Raw genomic sequence first — 5,244 nt, 5'->3', positions numbered from 1 at the left:
AACCGAACGAAACACACGCGAACCGAACCGAGAAAGTCGAACCGAACGGTTCGGATGGTTTTCATAAACCGTTCCATCCCTATTGTAAATACAACTACCCTCATTGGACAACAAAATGGATCATCTAAAAGTCGAACTGTCTTCAAAGGAGGAGATAAGTAACTGCTGTGCTGTCATCCTGATGAAGCATGGCTTAAATCATTTAGAGGCTTCACAAAATTCAGTGCAAGACTAGCAGGTTCTGCAACAGCTTTTCCCCACTGCTATCAGACTGTTGAAACGATGAAACTCTAATCAAGACAAAAATCAAGATTCTGCATCATACTTGAAAACACCATATTTTCACTACATGGTGTATGTTCCAATCCCTTTAAGTAGAACTCAACTCAATGTTTATATTTCTGATCACTGCTGGACTTTATAAATGAAAATGTTCATTTTAACATTATAAGCTGCTCATCACTTTTTAAAAGCTGTATGCATCCCAATCACGTTTGGAATACATTCTGTGTTTGCAAAATGACAATAAAGTTTGTCTAAGTCTAAAGTCTAAGTCTAATATGGGCACCAATAAGAACATTACATGTAACAAAATAAACCCCACCACAGAGCCATAACACAGGGTCTTTACAGTATTATTGGAAAGCACAAACATGTGACTGTGTCAGCCTCACTTCAGCAACAAGGAAGCTGCTGAACCCTATGATACAGACAAACACACACTGTCAGACTTACATGAAGCGACGTTCAGGTCGATGATGCAGTTAGGAAAAACACTTTTTTGTCGCAGCGTAACCCTACATTCATATGTCCCTTTGTCACCAGCAGAAATGTTTCTCAGAACCAAAGACACGCTATTATTCTCCATCTTTTCGTGCTTTAGTTCCACCCGGTTCTTGAAAGAGGAATGCTGCTCTGAGTCAACAATGTGTCCATCTCGATACAAAAAGACATCTTGTTCACCATCTTCTTTTTTCTTGGACCAAGATACAGCATTGATATTTTGGCTGCCATTAATCTGACATGGCAGAAGGGTTTCCTCTCCAAGTTCTGCATTGATGTTCTTCACAACTGCAGGAGAGGAAATAACAGAGAGCAGAGAGGTCAGAGTAGAGTCCTGCAGTAAACCTCCACATCAGTATGAGAAAAAGAAGAAGAAAATAATAACTAAAAGCTGACATCTGAAGCTAAATAAGCTACATATAGAATATATGTATATATGATCTGTTTAATATGAGCTTCTCTTTGCAGCAGTGATGGTCAGTGAAGGCAGTGTGACCCACTAAAAGTTTTTACCCCACAAAAAAAAAAAAAAAAAAGAAAGATTTTATAATTTTTGGACCAAAAGAAGACTGCTTTAAAGTTAGCAGCCAGCTTCAGCTAATCCAGCTAGAAAGCAGCAATCAGGCTGTAAATCTGGGTGTAGTGATGGACTCAGACCTGAACCTTCAGAGGATCATAGAGACAGGAACACAGTCATCCTACTATCACCTAAAGAACATCTCCAGGATTAAAGGACTGATGTTGATAAACTAATTCCTGCTTCATTTATCTTTAGTAGAATTGATCCCTGCAGTGGTTTTCTTCACAGGTCTGCCTAGAAAGTGGATCAGAGCTGCAGCTGATCCAGAATGCTGATGCCCTTGTTCTCTCTAGAACTAAGCAAGTAGAGCATATCAGTCCGGTTCTGAAGTCCTTCCACTGGATCCCTTTATCTCAAAGAATACTGTACACTTTAAAATCCTTCTGTTAGTCTAGAAATCTCTGAATGGCTGAGCTGGTAAATACACCGCAGATTCGATGTCAGGGAATCAACAGCCAGACCTCTCAGGTCTTTTGGATCAAATCTACTTGGAATCTCCAGAACCAAAAAAGGAAAAGCAGCTTTTAGTTCTAACCTCTAAAAAACACCAGTCGTCATTTGGATGTTGTTTTTTAGGCTAAATGTTGTTGGTCCCTTTTTTTTAATTTAGTCCAGAAAAAGTTGTTGAAAATTAGGCTGTTTGTTCAGCCTGATTCTGTCCCACTTTAGTCGAATAACATATGTTGAAAAAACGTTTTAAACCCAGTTTTTAACGTCTTTTCTATGATCTGAGAATTATAGCTTTTCTTCTTTTACTTTTCAACCAAATGCAGACGGTGTTTGAACATAATCATGTCGTTTCAACCAACGTTTGCTCGCTGGATATGGTCCATTAATCTGGTGCTCAAACCTTCAGCTGTTTTTAATCTAGATTAAAAATGCACTTGATTAAATTGGCCTTTTGCTGAGCTACTCAGATATTAAGTTTCCTTCCTACTTTCCTATTTTGTCTGATCAGACATTTTATTATTTTTCTATATTCTTTTCTTTATTTCAATCATTTAATTTGTATTTACTTTAACGATGTTTGTTAATTAATTATTTAAAAACCTTTAAGCAATGTACTTCTTTCTACCTTTTTTTCTCATGTACAGCCCTTAAAAATGTCTTGCTACTGAAATGTGCTACAAACATGGACAAAATAGTTAGTGAGGTACCCCTCATTTAATGAAATAAAAGTATCTCAGAAGTGTTTAGATTTAAAAAATTTTATGTAAATAAACAAATGAAAGTCAGATATTGCTTTTCGATCATGCTTTAACGGAATGATAAAAATTAAACTCATGAAGTTAACTAAATATTTTATTGCCCAACCTTTAGATTTAATCAATCTGTTCCTGTTCCTGTCAGTCAGACCTCTGCTCCGAGATAAAAATGATAAACAATTTTTAGTTTACAGATAAAGACAACTAAGTTTGGCATCATGTTTAAAATATTAAGGTGGCTATTAAATTTATTTATTTTTTTAGTTAAGTTTTGTATTGTGTCAGTGTGATTGATGCATTTTTTCTTCTTTTCAATAAAAGCTCACACAGTAATAACAAACGAATAAAATCGGACATTTGTTAAAAAGTTGATTATACAGTAACAGCTATCTAACCTAGAGAGACTAACAATGAAAAAAATGGGGCAAATAGAGGATTTGTTTACATTTAATAAATTAACAGTAGTAGCCATTCAAATTTCCCCACTTTCCTTGATGTGTCCTTGGCTGGTCCCCTACTATTCCTTTTTAAACATCAATATTTGCACTAAAATATTCTTTGTGTCATAATTTGTGAGCATTAAGCTCTAAAGAGAAGCATAATCTCCTGGGCAGTTTTGAATGGCTGCTACTGTATAGATTTTAGTGCACAGACACCAGCAGAAGATGTAGAGCTGAGCATTGCTAAAGAAAAAAAAAAAATATTTGATTTATGAGATTGGAAATGTCCTGAATACTGTTGGTGGACTGGACGATAAATTGTTGATTTGAAGGCTGTGACACTTGACCATATATGACTAATATGAATGAACGTTGGCTGCGTTTGTCTGCCTACAGTAGGAGGTGTGGAGATCAGAAGAGCTTTGGCAGAGACACATTTCAATAACACGGCCATCTGAAAGCGGCTATTACATCGAGGAAGTCTTCCAAATTGAAAATGCACCTAAAGTCTTTCAGTTTGAGTTAATTTCTAGTCAGCCACCTGAGGCTTGTGCGATCTGACTCACTGGCTCTAGGCTTGGTTCAGACATGTTCACATTATATTGGAATATTCCGATCAAAGCAAGATCTGTTCATACATGTTTTTCTAGCTTTAGTAAAAGGTGAGAACATTAAAGCCTTAGCTGTTAGAATTAGTCTAAACTTTACTATTTCACTGCTAACATATAAGGATAACACCAAATAATAAAAAAATTATTAAGCCTAAATACTATGAGATAACTGTTTATTTTAATTAAAATTAGTTAAATCATTGAATAAAAAAGCTACCAGTTTAGAGTCAGTTTTGATGTAATGAAACAATTCTTATTATTCAGTAATGTTGCTTTTTTGGGCATCTCAGTAAGTTTGCAAAATCTACAAATTTTTCTTGATACATCAATAAACCTAGCTTTTGTTTTTCAGCAGAAAAGAAACAAGCAGAAGATTTGTTTTCATGAAAATGAAAAGAAGAAATTAAGATGGAGCCAATTCAGTTTCTGCTTCTTCCAACTTTTGCTTTCGGGTATAAAAGATGATCTGCACAGATTAAGGTCTATATGACCTCCATTAACCTGTGCATCAACTCATTCTGTCAGTCCATTTGGACTCTACCAGAACCAAGTGTTGCATCAACACCAATAAGTGAACATTTCTGCTTAAAACAAGATTTCTGTAACAATCTCCCGCTTAGTTTAAGCCACAGCGGTAAATGTTAGTTCAAAGAGTTTTTCATGTGTTTAGCAGAACTTACCCTGATTTGTTGACCCATAAGAGCATGTTGACACCAGAACCCAGACTAACAGCAGTGCTAAAGCAGCCATGAGGACGTAAGAGCAGCTCCTTACATTTAGCAGGACTAGTTCCAACTGGCAGCTGCAAAAAAACAGTTTGGCTGTGAGGGATACTCATTTGAATAAGAGGGAGTTTCATCATCATCGAGGCAGTTTCTTATTTCATGTTTACCTACCGTAAAGATTAAACAATAGATACAGTAACTGGTCAAAACAATTAGCTCTTTTACCTTAGAACAACAGGAGAAACAACGTACACCTAACTGGTTTATCAAACCTGACTCGTCGAACCTGAACATGGTTATTTATTATAAACTAATAATTTTATCTAATTCATTACTAAATTATTTTGATCCGAAAGCCAAAATGGCCAATTTTATTAGATGGATTCTTATTGTTTAACAATGTGCAAATTTATGATTAAGAAAGTATTTATTTCTTTGATTTCAAATGGAAAAAAGTTAAGAGTTTTAATAATATTTTATTTTCCGTTTATATACAGTTTTTGTGAGATTCTATTTACATGAAATAATTAGTTACACGCCAAACAAAGTTTCTCAGGTTTCTAGTGTTTCTATGTGCAGTACTTGTTCTCTCCACCAGATGTCGCCAGTCCCAAAGTTCCTTGGAGTGGCAGATTCCACAGCTCATTGCTCACACCTGTACTGGGCTTGGTTTCAAGAAGCAAGTTTACTGAAAACTCTATGGCTCTGTTCGAAAACCTGGGCTGCATCCTCCAAGGACGCGGTCTACCTAGACTGGATCCTTCAAAGTCCTTGAAAATAAGGAGACCAGAAGAGTTTAGGCTGTGAATTCAACCAGGTCTACCCTTCAGCGGGTTTTACCACCGTATGCTCTGTTGCAACCGTAAACGTTGACACACAAAGCAGGAAAAGAATGAATAC

At 36.1% G+C, this 5,244-nt stretch overlaps 1 protein-coding gene and 1 long non-coding RNA gene across 3 annotated transcripts in view; one reads left to right on the top strand and one right to left on the bottom strand.

The window, feature by feature from the left end:
* LOC107103318 overlaps positions 1–4,434 on the bottom strand; it is a 5,812-nt gene extending 1,378 nt beyond the window's left edge. The window contains exons 1-2 of the long non-coding RNA XR_001482174.1: positions 4,300–4,434; positions 736–1,071 (exon numbers count right to left, since the gene is read on the bottom strand). This is a non-coding gene — a long non-coding RNA (uncharacterized LOC107103318). The remainder of the gene's footprint in view (positions 1–735; positions 1,072–4,299) is intronic.
* LOC107103317 (high affinity immunoglobulin gamma Fc receptor I-like) overlaps positions 1–5,244 on the top strand; it is a 35,719-nt gene that overhangs the window by 16,205 nt on the left and 14,270 nt on the right. The window lies entirely within an intron of this gene.

Source organism: Cyprinodon variegatus, unplaced genomic scaffold (assembly GCF_000732505.1).
Source record: "Cyprinodon variegatus isolate N-32 unplaced genomic scaffold, C_variegatus-1.0 Scaffold1421, whole genome shotgun sequence".
Classification (NCBI taxonomy): domain Eukaryota; kingdom Metazoa; phylum Chordata; class Actinopteri; order Cyprinodontiformes; family Cyprinodontidae; genus Cyprinodon; species Cyprinodon variegatus.
Note: the sequence above shows the minus strand (reverse complement) of the source record. Positions and strands in the feature narration are given on the sequence as shown.